This window comes from Acomys minous (assembly GCF_964271855.1).
Source record: "Acomys minous genome assembly, chromosome: 10".
NCBI lineage: Eukaryota > Metazoa > Chordata > Mammalia > Rodentia > Muridae > Acomys > Acomys minous.
In genome coordinates, this window is record NC_140491.1 from 28,246,767 (window position 1) to 28,265,240 (window position 18,474).

Genomic DNA, 18,474 nt, shown 5'->3' on the forward strand with positions numbered 1-18,474 from the left:
GCATAAAAATTTCCAGGGGAGATAATACTTCCTTCCATTTTGATTCTTGGCTGGGCCACATGATTAATATGGACCAATAGAGTGTATGCAGCTCCCTAGTGCTTCTGAATGGAAGCAGTTATTTCATTCTCACTGCAGGCTAATTTCCCCTCTGCTACTGGCATCCTCTTCAACAGACTATACACCATGGGCCCGGACTTAAGAATGAAAGTGACACATGACAGAGGAGTCACAGACAGCCTAGTTTAGACCCATACATTGAAAGAAAGCAGAAACGAAATGTATTCTGATGCAGTTTACTGAGTTAAAGGGTAATTTGTTATTGTGGATTAATCAAGCATATCCATATGATATTATATATCAATTAAACACTTAGCTATGACAATATATTTAATAAATATCTGGGGAAATGTTTTTTAACTATCTTTAGGTTGGAATATGACTACAAGATCTTTCCCTTCCCTTTCTCCCTCCCAATACTCTCATATATCTCTCCCTGGTCACATTCAAATTCATGGTCTTTTTTTTTTTCATTAATTCTTATTTCATATGTATGATATATGTGAAATGCTCCAAGTAAGTTAACTTGTAATAACACATATTGCTCAAATGCAATATTGTGTGTGTTATGATAATCTCCACTATACATAAAAGCCCTGTGGAAATCTCAAAAGTTTAAGGTTAAATAATAATTTAAGATTAAATAATAAGGACAGATATGTGAACACTCACATATAATTCTACAGACATAAAGGGGGAAACAATAAATGATTAAGAACATGTTAGTATATTGTAACGTTATAACATAAGTGAGGAATTAAGATAGATAATGGAGGGGGAAATTGGCTTAGCTAATTCTGCTGCATGCCACCGTTCATGTCTCCCTGTTCGGAGTTCTCACTGTTAATACGAAAGAGTCTGACAGATCTAGTGACAGTCAGTGATATACAGCAAAGAATACTCTCATAGAAGAACACAGAAGTGAGTTGAAAAAGAAGCCAGTAACTGTGGAAAGTTGGGATTCACTTACTTGGGAATGCTTGGAATACAATCCAGCACAGAGAGCTCTGAGATATTGATTCTTATTTTCTGCAGAGAGGTAATGGAAAATGTTTGTCTATAAACCAGCTACATAATATTCTTTGGTCTTAATGCTGCTTTATAAAGATAATATTTTTTGTGTGTATGGCTAACCAAGCAGATGGAGTATCAAGCTACAGAGACACATAAAACAATTAGCTAAAGCCGTGACTATCCAGCCTTTGGCAGTTGAGACAGTGTCTACCATAGCGTTTCATTTCGGAAAACACAGACTTGACTAATGGATGTAAGAATATGAAAATAGAGAAATAACTATAGCTACAGAATAAAGTGTATGACTACTTTAAGTACATCTATTCAAATAAATGCAAAACCATGGATATACAGAAAATTTTGCTACAAAGTTTAAATATGAAGTATTTAAAGAGAAAATAAAAGCTAAGGGTCTATAATACTATAAAAGAAAGTTATTAAAATAAGGAAAAATACAATTTATAAAAGTTATGTAAGTACAAATGGCATAGCACAGTAATTTTATCACAATTGTAAAGAGGAATAACTCATATACTAGTGTTCAACATATAAAGAAAGGGTGGGTGTAAAAAGCTACCAAACTTTTTCATGAGTCTAATAAAGATGCCAGTTGGAATCAAAGAAGATGAACCAAATATGAAGTTAAATTAAGACCGTTAACTCTAGATTAAGCTATAAGTTTGGTATGTGTCTAAGAGAAATTTTAATAGTCTCTTCAGTGTTTGGGACAGCAAACTGATGCCAAATTCATAAGGCAGCGTATCTGTTAAAAGTTAATTACAATAATCTAAAGAAAGTGGATAAAATGAGCCTCTATCCCTGTAACATAGCTAAACATAGTGAATCAAGGTCAATAGAACTAAAGCATACACTCATGAAAATGTCAGTGTTGAGCTCGGTGTCGTGGCACATATCTTTAATCCCAGCACTGGGAGGCAGAGGCAGGCAGATTTCTGTGAGATCCAGGCCAGCCTGGTCTACAAAGTGAGTATAGGACAGTCAAAGCTACACGGAGAAACCCTGTATCAAAAACAAACAAAAAAATTAAAAATTAAAAATTAAAAAAAAAGAAAGAAAGAAGAAAAGAAAATGTCGAAAATGTCAGTGTACAAAACAGTTGAAGAAAGCACTCTGAGAGCACCTGCATATATCAGCTGAGGTATTATCTCATTCAAGAGAGTGCTGGCCACACAAGCAAGGGGACTGTGAGCCCCTTTAGGTGTAAAGTAGATGGACGCAGCAATACACTTTTGATTTAAGTGTTAGATAAGCATATCCCAGGGACTAGCTGGCCAACCAATTCATATGCATCAGAAAACCGCAGGTTTAGTTAGAGACCCTGTCTCAAAACCTAAGAGAGTGGGAGAAATGCTTTAGTTTCTTTTTCTGTTCCTGTGATATAGTACTATGACAAGCAGTTTAAGGGAGAAAAGATTTATTTTGGCTCACAGATCAAGAGCACGGTCTATTAAGTGAAGGAAGTTAAGGAAGCAGCTGGTCATTTGCTGTCTCCACTTAAAAGGCAGGAAGCAGGGGATGCCCGTGATTACTAGTTTTCTCCACTATAGCCCAGAGAATGACGTCTGCCACTTTAGGTGTGGGTCCTTCTACTCAATTAGTCTAGTCAACAGGCCCAGGGGCACCGGCTGAGACTGGAACTCCCTCCAAGCAAGGACCATGTATGGACTGGATCTAGGCTCCCTACACAGATGCAACCAATGGACAGCTCAGTCCTCATATGGGGGGATACGGGCTGAATCTGATGTGGACTCTGTTGCCTGTTTTTCCATCACCTCTCCCTGGTGGGGCTACCATGTCTGGCCATAGGGGAAGAGTTTCTGCTCAATCCTGATGCAACTTGATATGCTGTGGTGGGTGAGTGGGTGGGGCTCCCCTTCTCTGAGGAGTAGTGGATAAGGGATAGGAGAAACAGGGAGGGAGGGTGGGACAGAGAGGAGAGGAGGAAAGGAGCTATGACCAGGATGTAAAGTGAATCTGACATGAGCTCTGGTGCCCCATATTTGACCACCTCCCCTTGGTGGGGAGGCCTGATGGCACTCAAAGAAAGAATAAGCAGGCTACCAAGATGAGACTTGATAGCCTATGACCATATAGTGGGGGAGGAGGTCCCCCTTGGTCTTAGACCTAGTGGAATAAGGTGAAAGCGGGAGGGAGGGAGGAACAGGAGGATACCAGTGATGGGATAACAATTGAGTTGTAATTTGAATAAATTAATTAAATAAAAAATAAAATAAAAATTGAAAAATTTCATCACATCCCCAGACATTATGAAATTGCTCACAGGAGTGTCTGCAGGTTTGTCCCCATGGCCAGTCCAGATCTTATCAAGTTGGGAGCATTAAACATCACAGTGGAAGACCCTTGACATCAGCCTCTGTCTTGCCCGGGCATGCTCATACACCCCTGCATACACACTCATGCACACACACAAGATCACATGCACAAGGGAGAGTATCCATTTTATAAGGAAACAGTGTAATCATTATGAATACAGCAAGTGAATCAAGCTGGAGGACCTCCAAGGGGCTCTGAGAGAAAGCCAGTGTCTCTTCTAAACAACATTAGAGGCTGTATACTGTGTGGCTCTCATATTGTACACATTTGGAGATGGTTGCCAAAGTCAAGTTGAGCCTGAATTCTGAGAGAAAAACAAATCAATTACCACAAGTGTTTTCTTCGCTTGGCTAAGTTTGCTTTGGCAATTAGCAGAGATGTGGTTCGTGTTCTGAAGAAACTGGTCTTGCGTGATAGCTTCATAGACATCTGTATTCTTAAGCTGTTTCCAGATCGGCTTGTCTATGGGTAAAGGCACAATGTTGACTTAGGCAGAGGTATCTTACATTCAGTTTATTATTCCCTGTGTTCTTGATAACACCCAATTTCCGTCACCCTGAGATAGTATCTCAGAAGGTTTGGTGTGATTTTGACTCTTTTTGGATCTATCCCAATCTAATTGCTTTCAAAAATAATTTCAAAAATTTCAATAGAAAGTGAAACACTTTCCATAATATTTAAACTCACACACATACCTGTTTTAGAGAACGATCCTGCCCTCTCTGTTTCTGTGTGGGAAGTGTTTAGATACAAATGCATCTGTACAGCCACTTTGGTGGATGTGTTAATCCCCCAAAGCCTTGGTTGCTGCCAGGATTCCCACAGAGACTGCTCAGCAAGAGGCTGTCAGCAATCTGACTTCTCAGGAGCTGACATTGTCTGCTGTGGAAATGTCTTCTTTTGCCATCAAATACAATTTACTTTTCTACCTGGATGCTATGTGCTGCATGTGAATGTATCCAACACACTGTCTTAGATTAATTATGTTAGAATCAATTTTTAAAAAAAGCTTTCATCTTAAAGTGTACTTAGATTGTAGGCAGTGTGAGTGCTGTCATGCACTCTGCTTGACTCCCATGTCACAGTTGTAGGAACCTAGAAAAGTTAGTAACATTCTCGGAGGATGAGACTTCTTAACCGTTGGTTTAAAATATGAGCAATTCTCCCCTATCTGTGCTGTTGTGAGGAGTAAGTACGGGCACAGCATTACAAACCAAGTCTAGAGGCATCTGCTCCACAGTAAATCCAAAAAGTCTCCAGCATTTGTGCTGTTATTTGTATTATTAGGCTAATGCAGAGCCTTGGGCAAACTAGGCTACAGAGTATTTCTCTTTGTTTGCGGGAAAGAGGAAAAACAACTGTGCTCCAGCCAGATGGGCACAAATCATGGGAAGTTGAGCACTGGTCAGAAAGAGGACTTGTAAAAGCCAATAATATTTATTCATCAAGTAGATCTAAATGAAGAGATGATATGACTTGTCAATTGGAATGCCTTTGGCAGTATATTTTCTACCCCGTGATGAAAGAAAATGAACCTCAAAAAAAGCATGGTTGTGTTTGTAATCAGCATAAGGATCCTTGCAAGATTTGCCACCCCACAATCAGCTCTTTCATCCTTCACTGCCCCCTAGTGGAGGAGAAGGACATTACTTGGGACATGGTCTTGAAATATATTTTAATTCAAAGGCAACATTTATCTGTTGCTATCTTTCTTCCCACTGCATGTTAGGCAGAAATACTGAATGTTTACACCGACAGGAAGCATCTCATATATTTCTTTTCTTTTTCCCATTTTAATTCGTTATAAAAAGACTTCTATAGAATTTATTCTTTGACATTTTGAAAGAGTACTCAATGCATTCTCTTCACTCTCATTATGCCTCTTGTCTCCCTCTCGTCCATATCAACCCTGTTTTAATAATTTGTCGTAAAATTCTCTCCCTTTCACGTATTTTTCCTGATTATGTGGCTTATTTAAAAAATTGTATTCAACATATCCTTTATTTGTATCTATATTTTCATATTGTTCCCTTTTTATTTATTTTATTTTGCTTTCACTTTGCTGTTTTCTTCTTATAATTGGATTTGGATATTTGTTCCTGTCTCTTGTCATGCTTAATGGCTTTACTGAATTAGTAAAATTAAATTGCATCTTGACATTAGAGATTAAATCATTAGAACTTGAAGATGTTGTCTCTATCTATAGAGGATTTAATTTCCTCTGACAGAGCTGAGACCACATGGCAGACTGGTTGATTTAGTCAGAAACTGGAATGATTTTAGGACCAAGTTTCAGTATTAGGGAAGGCTGGTCTATTTCATCTGCTTTAGCTGGTTTATCACAGGCCCTGTGCACACAAGGAGACTCTTGGGAGTTTTGATTGGCTTAAGATATTTGACTGAAAGCTTCAGATGATTTGACTTCTTGGTTTATTCTCTGGAACCATGTGCGATTTTGAAAATTCCTATGGACTACAGCAAATTATGGATTTGTCTCTAATCTACTCTCTGGCTTCTGTCCCCTCAAATCCTGTCCATCTGAAGATCCTCAAAGCCCAGGTCTTACCCAGTCAGTACCTTTGTACCATGTCGAGTGGCCAGAGAGTCTGGGCATCTGTCTGACCTCTAAAAGACAGGATGTTTCTTTCTATACAGGCTTGAGGCCTGCTTCATCTCTTCCCAGGACTTTATACCACAACCCAGGTTGGCTGCTCTCAAATGCCATTCACTTTCGTCTGAGAGAACACTCCCCAATGTGTTTGTTCTCGTCAAGATGATGGTTAGGCTGATGATGAGGATGCACATTCATTGACAAAGTAGAAGCCTTTTCTATGATTTCTACTCATTTTCACAATGGAAAAGTCGAATCTGCTTGGCGTAGTGAATGCCATATGTCACTCAGGAAGATCGTCCTCTCATTCTGACTTTGTTCTACTGTTGTCGGGGTGCTCTGGAGTTATCATGCCTCTGATGTCAGTGTGTTAAGAAAAAAAATACATTTTTGTCTAAGTAGTTCACTAAAATTCAGGCTGTTAACAGAGATTGCTTTGAAGTAGTTAGTGTCCTTTGAACCTCACTCCAATAATTCCTTAATAGTAATTCAAAAAAATGGAAGAAGTTATTGCCAGATAGGATTTAATTATTAGTAGGTACTTAATACAACACTAACAACAACAACAAAAAAAAAACCCTCCACAATATTAACTACAAATGTAAATTATAGCAGTAATATATGTTGCCCAACTTATACATGCCCCATATAGAATGTGTTTTAGTATATTTAGCTAATTCTTTCATGAAGTTCTAGATAATGTAATGTACTATCCCTATGTATATACAAAGGGAAAAATTGTCCATAAATAACCCTTCGAATGTCAGGCAGTTCTATTTGTGCTTCAAATCAAGGACTTATTATCTGTTCGGTGACAATCACAAGTATATTTAGCTCACTGTTTTGATGGAGAGTTAAATTTATTGTAATTTATTAAGAAAAAATTTAAAAGAAAATATCCTATAGTCAGATGATAATGCAAATTTGTGCAATAACTGCACTGTGCATTATAGACTGGGTCAGATAGTGAACCAATGCATTTTGAAAAATCCCACCAAAATTACTCACTCTTAAATGTGCATAATTTTTCAGATTTAAGTGACAGTAATAATTTGCTCATGAAACACCTCTTGTAACTACATGATCTATAAATCTCCTGAAGAAACACTGTTAATCAACGTAGTCTAATTTGTGTAGTATGAGACTGGAAAACATTCTCAGCTGAGTATAAAGTCAAACAAGGGCAATGGCCTAGCTAAAGGCACCTTCCTATTCAGAGTAGATCCTATACACGCTGTCATTTAGAGTCACACTGCTGCCAGAGAAGGGGAAAAGAATGTCATCAGAAGATAGTGGTAAGATCAGCAATGAAGCTAAGTGATTTCAGGACCAAAAGAAACACAAAAGCACACACACTGTTTTCTTACTGTTATTAGCTTTGGCTCAAGTTGTATTTGGTCTGCGCGTGGGAGTTAGGTTTTATTTTCTCCGTCTAACCCTTGTCTTCCGGTCTTCCAGTATTCTGTGTGTAGAATGGCTAGTGGTACTTCTGCAAATGACCAAGCAAGCTCTTGTTTCCGGAAGAAGCTTAATATATCAAACACTGAGAAAAGGAAGCGGATGTTGTCCTGGTTCTCTTGATTTAACTTACTGAGTAGAAAGTGACCACAGTCTTGGCATCCATTTCACATGAGACTGAAGTACTGGAGAAGCAATAGGCAGGTGCTCTTATCAACACCACAGTTGCATGCCCTAAACAGTAGTCATTACCAATCACAAGTCACGCAACTGTGATATCTTGGGTGTTGAACTGCAGCTGACTACTGCCTGAGATCACAGGATTCTTCTAAAATGACACATATAGCTTTTCCTATTTGTAAACTCCAAACTGTGAATCAAATAAAACAGCTGTCTTTGAGACTTTAAGTTGTTTTGTATAATTTTCCGTGGAGCAATTGTTACTGAAGCTTCAATCTCTAGAAGCCATCTTAAAAATTCAATGGAACAACAGATACAGTGGAATGGTCCATTGACTAGCAAGCATCAGACCAGTCTTCGGTAGAAAGTCATGTTTTACTCATACGCAGATACTTAATTCCTAATGCAACTTTTAAACTTTTCTTTGAAAATGTAGTGAAGTAATAAATTTGTACCCAATATAATTAAATAAATGACTCTCTATACCTGGTACCATGGACACTTTGGGCTGAATTTTTTTTCTATTGTAAAGCATGTCCTCTGTAATGCAGAATGTGTAAAGCCATTTTTCTGCCTCAGTAGTAGATACCAGTAATCCCTTTTCTTATAGTTATACAGCCAAAAGTATTTCCATATTGTGTGAAGTGTTCTGCGTTGGACAAAACTGGTCCCACTTGAGAACTCACAACAGATAGCTCTCTTGCATATGGTCTTATTGGAGGTTATATATGAGGTTCTCCAAAATGAAACTGGTACTAATTGAAAACATAAAGACAAGTACAATCGTAAGTCTCTGATATTACCTCACACTCTGTGGCCAACTGTCATCATCGAAATTAAAATACCAGCAGTGCGTGCTACGCACAAACCCTGTTCTAAAAGAAAATAGAGATTTTGAGAATAAGAAGCTGGTGATAAAAAGCAGGAGCCTCCTGCCGGGAGTAGTTAACACAGGGCCATTTATGAAACAGCACGGGCAGAAGTGATATCAAAAGACAAATTGTGAAAGTAAACACAGACAAAGTCACACAGAGAGTACACTCAACCCAAAACAAAGTTCCTCACATAGGTTTCAAAGACAAGGCTACAGGATCCCAGAAGCCCTCAATTATAGTTGTATTATATCCGGAGTGTTTTCCTGCTCTCTTTACTAGTAGAGACACAAGGTAACCATGAATTAAAAGTGATGATCAAAACAACCAGTTGGTTGAGTATGTCTGAATTTTTGTGCATAGTGTATTTTCTTGGTCACTGTGCTATTGCTGTGAGCAGATACTATGACAAAGGCAAGTCTTTTTCTTTTTCTCTTTTTCAAAAAACATTTACTGGGACTTGCTTACAGGTTCAGAGGTTCAGTAGATTATCTTGGCAGGGAGCATGGTCAGAGTGGCACACAATGCACCCCAGCAGTAGCTGAGAATTCCATCCTGGTCCAAGGGCAGGGGATTGGGAGAGGATGACACTGGGCAACTTGTGGACTTTTAAAAACCTTTTAAAAGCCCCCTCCCAGAGACACACTTTCTCCAACAAGGCCTCACCTTCTAATTCTTCTAATTCTCTCAGAGTTCTACTTCCTCGTGTCCAAGCAAATATATGAGCCTATGGGAGTCATTTTTTTTATTTTATTTTATTAATTTATTCATATTACATCTCAATGGTTATCCTCTCCCTTGTATCCTCCCATTCTTCCCTCCCTCCCATTTTCCCCTTACTCCTCTCCCCTATGACTGTGACTGAGGGGGATTACCTCCCCCTGCATATGCTCATAGGGTATCAAGTCTCTTCTTGGTAACCTGCTATCCTTCCTCTGAATGCCACCAGGGAGTCATTCTTATTCAAACCATCACACCTATATTTTACTTACGCTCTGTCATGCCAACAGTAGAAGAAATTTCTAGAAATAATAAGAGTTGATAGCAACACTTGTTGAAAGCTACTTCATTATTAAATTAACTCCAGTAGGTACCAGAGATGAACCATACTCCCTCCAACTTGTACAACATGCAAAACAAAGTCTAGTGTTTGCCTATTACCATTTCTAGAAGTAAGTTCCAAGAGTAAATAAGCCATTTTAGTACAAAACTTGCAAATGGTGAATCAAATATTTAATGTTCTTGAGGTTTTATTTGTTTGTTTATATGTTTGCTTGTTTGGGTTTTCGGTTTTTGTTTTTTGTTATTAGTGGTATTTCTGTCTTTTCTTTCTTTCTTCCTTCCTTTCTTTCTTTCTTTCTTTCTTTCTTTTGAGACCGTGTCTTGCTGAGTTACTCAGGATGGTCTTGAACTGTGTGATCTCTTACCTCGCAAGTGCTTAGATTATAGCTGTCTCAATCACACCTAGCTTGAATCATGTTCTTTAAAAATGTTCTTCCAACTTTGGTCTATGACACCATGCTGGCAATATTATGTCAAAATTGAGTCTTGAGTGCATTCAGACATGCTTGACCTCTTCTAGACAAAGAAACAAAAAGGCCTTTAATGTTCATTCAGTCCTTTAAATGTAATGTTTATTCATCTTTTATTTTCAATTCATTCCCTTCATTCTCTTTAAATAGCCAATTAGAGAGACCCTAATATCTCTAGGTCTTTGGTTTTAGTAGTTTAGTCCATCCTACTCATTTGATCTGCAAATTCCTTTACTGAAGAGAGAAAGTCATCAAATTTCATTTCTTATCACATTACTTTGAAAAGATGTTTTCTCTTCTTACCAGCTAAATTGTCTTTTACTTTGTAAACTGCTTCTATTTTTCAACAATTGCATTACAATGTGTTCAATTCTCACCACCCTGCTGCTCAATCTTCTATAAACCCAAATAAAGAAATAGTTCTATAACCAAGAAACATCAGAAGTGTGCAAAGAATGAAATTGCTTCAGTTGAGTCTCCATTTGCTGAGGACAAAAAAGCAATTTAACATCTTATTTTTCACATTTATTATTTTCTTCTGCTTTGTTTACCTTATACCAAGTGGGAGCCTGATAGCATCTGCCCCTCTCCCCCAATTTAATTACATATTCTATGTCTTCATTCTCACTAGACAATGTCTTTGTTTGCATACATAGGCTTACGTTACCTTCCACGTCCAAGTTCACCTTGCATGATATTGTCTATTTAAGTAAGCTGCAAATTTGTTGTCTATACCAGTGAATTGAAGATTTCATAGTTTGAAAGCACTTCTAATAAAGTTCCTTGAATCTGAATCCCCATTAGTTCTCCATTTTCCCCAGATGACTCAATTATCTCCTCAGGGGAGAGTCTGTTGGAAATGAGAATTACCTTGCCTGCACAGGGGAAGACCAGGGGAGGCAGCACTTCCAAGAACCTCTTTATTTCACTTTGTCTTCAAAGAATAATTTACATTTGCAACAAGCTGTTTTCTGGTTGTCCCGTCTCTTAGTTCTTTCAAACCATAGAAAAGATCTATTATCTTTTCTTATTGTTTCACACAATGAATACTAAAAACCTGCTAAGGTTCCATCTGCCCCTCAGTGTCACTTTCATCCATAGAAGGAAAGGAAAAATTAGCTTCTCTGCTATTGTTTTAAGGCTTCTTTCTTCCCGTTCAGATATATATTGTTCATTAAAATCCCCAGAAGCTCTCAACTTAAAACATCCACTTTGTAAAATATGAAACTATTACATGACAATTTTAGTAAAAATTAAAAACAGTAGAAAATAGTAAATACTATCTGTCTTGAGCATTTTCATGTGATGAGCCAAGAAGTGCAAATCACTAGACATGCACACATGGTAAATACTGTGCTACTTAACGCACAAATATTACACTAGTTATTGCCCAATCTATCATATACTTTTAAAGTCTGTCATATCATATTATCTTATTCATTGTGATAAAATTTTTTGAGCAAAAGTAATGTGAAGAAAATTATTTATTTGGCTTACACCTCTTTGTCACAGTTCATCATTAGGATACGTTAACATAGGAAAAAGGGAAAAAAAGGCAAGCAATAGTGTCAGGAATGGAAATGAGGGTGGGAGTGTGAGTGCGTGGCTTAGAGGAGGCGGGTCTGTCATCAGGATGTAAAGTGAATAAATAAACTAATTAACAGAAAGAAAACAAAACAGAAATTTATGTCAGGCTTTCAAGGCAGAGTTCTGGAGGCAAGTGCTAGGAGGAATGCTGCTACTCCTTCCTGGCCAGCTCCCTGACCTGGCTCAAAACCATCCTCAAGCTTCCTTATGCAGCTGAGGAACACTGGACTTGGGTATAGGAACACCTACAGTGGCCTGGGCTCTTTTACATCAATTGATAATCAACCCAATCCTTCATAGGTAAGTACACAGACCAAATTGATGAAGATAATCACAAAGTTGAAACTCTTTCTGGTGATCCTGAATTACGTCAGATTGACAAGAAGAGCTGTCCAGGATGGAATAAACATGTTACCAATGTGCATCCTGTTCTAAAGCAGCTTGGGGTCTGAGGACACACAATGAGACCATAGATGGGGTGCAAGAAAGTCAGTCTTTTATTAATGGCTTATACGTACCATGTATAGAGAAAGAAAACTATCATATCCTCTTAGTACACAAATGAAATGTATTTTTTTTTGGCATTCTTACATATACATATGTAAGATATATATATGATCTACAAAATTAGACATTTAGTTACAAGGTTAATTACAGCCTTTTCCCTCAAGCTGACACTGCTTCCTTCTTGCTGTTAAGTGGATCAGTGTCAGGTTAGTAATCAATTTTCTTCAAACTCCAGATTTTTTTCTTTACCTTTAAAAGCATGTTTTCTAATTGTGCCTGCCATGATGCTCCAGGAGTGCAGTTATCTGCCTTTACTAATTTATCATCCTCAGTTATTTTCTTCCTGTGTTTTTCATGGCCTACAATATAATCCTTATATATATATACATTATCTCAAATTCTTTCAGTTGACTGATGCAAAAGCTCAGGCCTCCCAAGTAGAGTAATGAACTCCAGTGAAGGCATGATACTTCAACGGAGTTCTGAAGTGGGTTCTATTTTTTCTGGTCTGGTGGTCAACACTGACTAGTCAGCGAGAAGTAACCAGTGTATGGCTCCTTCTTCCCCGCACTGGGATATGACTCAGAATCACATGTAGAATTAATGAATGAATTTACTGTATTTCATTGTAGTATACTTTTGAAAGTATTGGCTGACGTTACTCACTTTAGTATTCTTCCTAATATAAAATCACCTGACTAAAATGCACTCTGAAATAAAATTTTAAGGCAGAAAGATAAATAAAAAGCGTGGCATAAACATTGCTGATAGGAAATGAAACAGAAAGATACGTGACAGGCATGAATGTGTAGAATAACCAGAATATTTTATATTTTTAGTAAAGATGATAAGGAAATGTTTCTGAGCAAGAATCATGCATTTTATAAGAGAAGCAGTAGAGAAAATTATACAAATGAAATAAATGTGCCAGATAAGAACAAAAGTTCAGTGTTATAGCATGTAGAAAAGAGAAAATCACCCAGTGCTCTGTGCTCATTTCCCCTGTCCAACAGTATTATCTCTATAACAGATGACAAGAACACTGTGCTTCAAGCATTTTCAAGACTAAGGCTCTAAGGCAGCCTTGCAGTGTGAGAGAGCACCAGGGTTCAATAATGAGATATGCAATCAAGTCCAAGTTTTCAACATTCTCTCTGGAGACTTGGTGCAATTTACCTGAACTATCCATGCCAATTTCCCCAAATCCATTACAGAAATGGTTTCAAGCACTCACACACACACACAAAAAAGTCAATAAAAATAGCATGTCCTTAATGAGTTACAGAATCCCAATACAAGACACCGTTCGTGGAAAAGAGCCATTTTGAAAGTATTTATGGAACACAAAGCATTCTTCACCAAACTTCAAATAAAACTAAAAATTAAAACTATGTAATCCTTGATCTGGAAGCTTTCACTTCGTCACTGGCATAGAGGAGTGGAGGGAGGAATTCTTTAAAGCAAGAGTGAGGATATCCAAATATTCTAAGACTCATCCATAAAGTGGTGGCACTCAGCTGAAGCACCAGGTTTGTTAGTAGACAGGGTATCCTCCTGTTCCAAAGCAAGTTTCGGTCTGTTTGGTGATGATTTTGTGAGTTGGGTTTGATTACTGTTATTTCTATTGAATAGTTTTGACATCAACTGACAGTTTTTCCTTAGCTGAAGGTCACAGCTGTCTGTGAAAGGGTGGTCTGGATTGTATCCGCCATCCATCTCTGCAATCACCGGCTGTTATGCTGGAGTTCTGTCATTGGAATCCTTATATCAACACTGTAGCCTTTCACCCCTTAAAAGAGATAAGGATGGTGTTCCAGCCATTCAACAACTGGTTAGCAAATTGCAGCTCTCAGTGGACAGGAGAAATAATAGGGGGACAGCAAAAATAACAGGAATGATACAAAACAAAGACTCTGTGGCAGGGAGACACAGCCTGAAATCCCAGTGTCATCTTACTGACCTAGGAAAAACTCACACTGCCATGTTCCATTTCAATTCCTTTATCTGAAATAGGGAAATAAATCAGAATAATAATGACCTCAGCAAGTTGTTGTGAGAACTTCAGTAACATATGAAAATTCTTGATAAGCTATAGGTCATTGGACAAATATCATTATTGTATATTGGGAAAGTGTTTTCTATATTTTTAATAAGGGTATTATCGGGGAACTATTTTGGAATCACTTTTTGTGATGTTCTTTGAAATTTCTGGTGTGATGGCAAGGAGAAATAAAAATAGGGCCATGTTCATATTCATTATAGTGAGCAGGTAAATGATGTCAAGGCTGTGGAAAACACAGGAAACAATTCATTACCTTTTAGTCTGCCATGAGGGTTCACCCATAATTGTCTCTACTAGGCTCCAGTGTGACTCTCAGCAGAGATTGATTTACTGACTACTCCTTTACCTGCTCTTACTGTGTTGTTTTACTGTACCTTGACACAGTAAAACTATTTCTGTGTTGGAGGGACCATCTCTCCAGTCCACCCAAACAGATGTGCTAGGGAGAGTGGTCTTTGGGTCTGGGCCAAAGTTCTGAGTATTAGTCTGGTTTGGGGACTAACTAATTTCTGAATTTGACCAAGAAAATTCTTTTCCAACTTGTTTTCTGCATCTCTGAAGATGAAAATGAACTGTACATGTCAGGGATTGGAATAAAGATAACATGTTGAAACAGGAGTTAGTCTCTTCCAAACACATCGCCTTCCCTCATAGCATGGTGGGACTCTCTATGGAGAAGTAAAATGCATTTTTTTTGTGTGGATGTTTCATGGTGGCTGCTTTGGAGTGAGTCCTGGTCATCTCCAACACTAGTTAGTTGGTGAGAATGACATCTTTAGATAATAATATGAGAATGTGAGACAGGTTAAGTTTTAGAAATAAAGCACAATATGTATCCATTTCATTGGTCTCACATTGAAGTTAAGGAACCCTACGGTTTGATGGCAAATAGGAATTTATCCTTAATTGCAGACGTCATGCTTTAGTGGCTGTGTGGAGCCCTGAATTTGCATGGTTGACAAGCATCCTGAATGAGCCTGATGCTGACTGTTCAGGATTCCATTTCAGAAATAGATGTTTTTATGACATTTGCTTCAGCGGTAAGAGATGAAGCCCCATGACACCAAACCCTGTGAACCAAGGCTGTTGCAGCAGCATTAACACTGTCTGTACAGGAGAGGGCATTGAAAATTCATGGAGATGGTACAATCTGCGGAGGCATCTGGGATGGTCTCTTCATCATTCCGTGCTATTTTCAGGTGCAGAAAGAATAGAAACCAAGTTTGATGATGAGAAAGATTGAAAGCACAAAGCTCGGTGTCTAATTCCAGCTCATGAAATAAGCACCTTTGTCCCTTTAATCTCACAGTTCACCATGTCACCTATACACAGTAAAATAAATTCTAAGTGGAGTAAGTGAAAAGAATGTCAGCACATAAAGAGATACATAGAAATGCACTGTGTGTAATTTTATAAATGTTAGAAACTGGGTGGGTTTGACTATATTATAACTTTCCAGACAATAAGTCTCCTATAAATACATTAGAGGATAAGCCACAAACGGGAGCAAGCCTTGCAGTATCTACAAAAACTTAGGTGCAAATATAGTCATAAGACTCAAGGACAGAAGTGTGTTCTAAGACATTGCTCATTAGCCAATTTTGCCATTGTGTGAACAGCACTAAATGTACCCACAGCCTAGTTGGCACTGAGAAGCTCTGACTAAAAGGTTCACAACCACAACTTCCCAGTTGACTTCAGTTCAGCACTCTCAGGTTCAGAATTCTTTTCCATATTGTACAATTAACAATGATTCTACAATTGTTTAATACCTCAACACACACACACACACACACACACACACACACACACACACACACACAGAGGCATGTGCACGCACACGTACACGCACACACACACATACACACACACAGCTGGAGCTATAGTAAACCCAATATCACAGTAATTCTAGTGGTCATTTCAAAATAGCTTATTTTCCTTTTCAGCACAGTTGAACAAATATGTCTGTTCTTTAATCCCGATTACTAAACGTTTCTTCATACCTGGTAGAATCCCTTCTAAAGTTTTGTTATTCTCCTTGTGTTCATTTAAGAAAAATCCTTTAACAGTTTCCACTACTTTGCTATTTTTCAAGACTGTGGCCCTAGTGGCATGGAGCCATGCTTGATGGGCAAGTGAAAATAACCACTGGTTTCCTAGCTTCACAGCTCTTATAATCACATCTATTTCATTCTCAGATCAATCATCTACAATTTATCCCATAAGGCAAGGCTAAGAATAGATTTCACATTCACGGGGCTCATAAGACACAGGACAGCATGATATTAAATCAATCTTAAGTGAGGATGACACAAATGGGACATAGTGAAGGCACGAAACACATAAACATGGGCCCAGTGCCATCATATATGTAGTCAGTGATTGACTAAAAGGCATAAAAGTTTTGTCATGTTTCACAAGTTTTGTTATGTCTTTAACACACACAATTTTATGAATCAACAGAAATGACTGTGTTGTTCTACAAGAGATTTTTAAAAAGCAGTCTATAGGAAAATGAGACTAAACAAAAGTTATAAACCTTTTTATAGCATTTGATTCTCTTAGAGGAGTTAAATAGCATAATAAAATCACTTGTAGGGTTCCTGGTCATTTCTTTTCCTTGCTATACAGAGTAAAATTTGGACATCAAAAAGCAAGTGTGCTTTTAGGAGCTGATGTCACCTGTGCCGAGACTTGAAGGATTGATAGAAGTCAGTGGAACGAACACAAACTTTTCAGCTGAGTGTCCTTTGGGACGAAAGGCAGAGACAGCATACACTGTGTGGGTTCTGAGGTGTAAAGGGAAGGTGCAGTGCCGGCAGATGAAGCGGAGAGGGAAGCATGTTACAGAGAGCCCTGAGCGGAATACTAAGGATTTGGAAACATGACGTAGGCAGGAAGACAGTCAAGCCAAAAATAAACTAAAAATACTGAGAGAACTGAACGGAGTAGAAGTAGCTAATGGGAACAATAAAAACATCCACGCGCGTCCTTCCCCTTCCTTAATTTTTCATGCATCCATTTTGTAATACAAGTTTCCTGATTGCGCACCATCTGCTTGTGTTTGGACAATTAACACGCCAAATGATGCCCTCTCACTCTTTACACCCTGCTCCAGTTTTACATTGCTTTTCACATCTCCCCCCAGTAGAACTCATGATCGTTAGAAGGCTGCCCACATCTCTCTTCAGACTCATCCCAGAACAGGACCCTGGATAAAACTGAACTGAGGTAAACCACCCATGTTTTCCTCCCTTGGAAGTTGAAGTTAGGTAACCGACGCATGCTTCCGGCCCTTGGAAAATGAGTCACGTGGTAGAACTAAAACCATATTCTCACCTGCAAATCCACAATGGCTAAATAGCTCTTTTATTTTTCTTACTTCAAAGCTCTAGTGTGTTAACGGTGATCATCTAGGGTAGGCTTTACAACTAATGTGTACGGATAAAATTAATATGTTAATTTTATTATTAAATATATATATGCATACAAACACATACATATATACCTTTAACAGGCAGCTGTGAATATTGGGGAATGAACTTTGTTTTTCTGGAATAGCAGCAAGTGCTCTTTATTACCGATCCATTGTTCCAACCTGTTTGTAATTATAACTATTATGTGTTGTAAAGGTATTATAATATGTATATATATGTATAAAGCTATTATGTATATGTAAATGTGCCAGGACATGTGTGTGGAAATCACAAGACAATTTTGTGGAGTTGGTTTTCTCGTTCCACCTATATGGTTCTATAACTTAGGTGTCTGATTTGCAAAGTGAAGGCCTTACCCACTTAGTCATTATGTTGAACCAGTATTTATATTTTCAACTGGAATTTCTAGGTACTAAAAATATATTACTACTTCCACTGGTAAGAAGCTAGCCATGCTCCATGTGCTGTCACTCTCCTACAGCGGATGACACAGTGATACATGTGTCAAAGCTGATAAGGAGTAAGTAGTGACATCAAACTCAGGGATTCTGCTCATTTATTAGATGTTCGGATCACTTAGGACTACTGTAATGAGTTTCTATAAACCATATACCTTAAAACAACACAAATAGATTGTGTGTCATTTCTATCACATACTAAGTCTGGCTATTCATGTGCCTTCCAATGGCTCTAAGCATGAAACTGCTCCAGGCTTGCTTCTCTTAATGCCCTGTACTCTGTCAATTTGAGAAGCATCTTGTTTTAAAAATACAGCAGTCCATTCCTCGCTCATTTACAT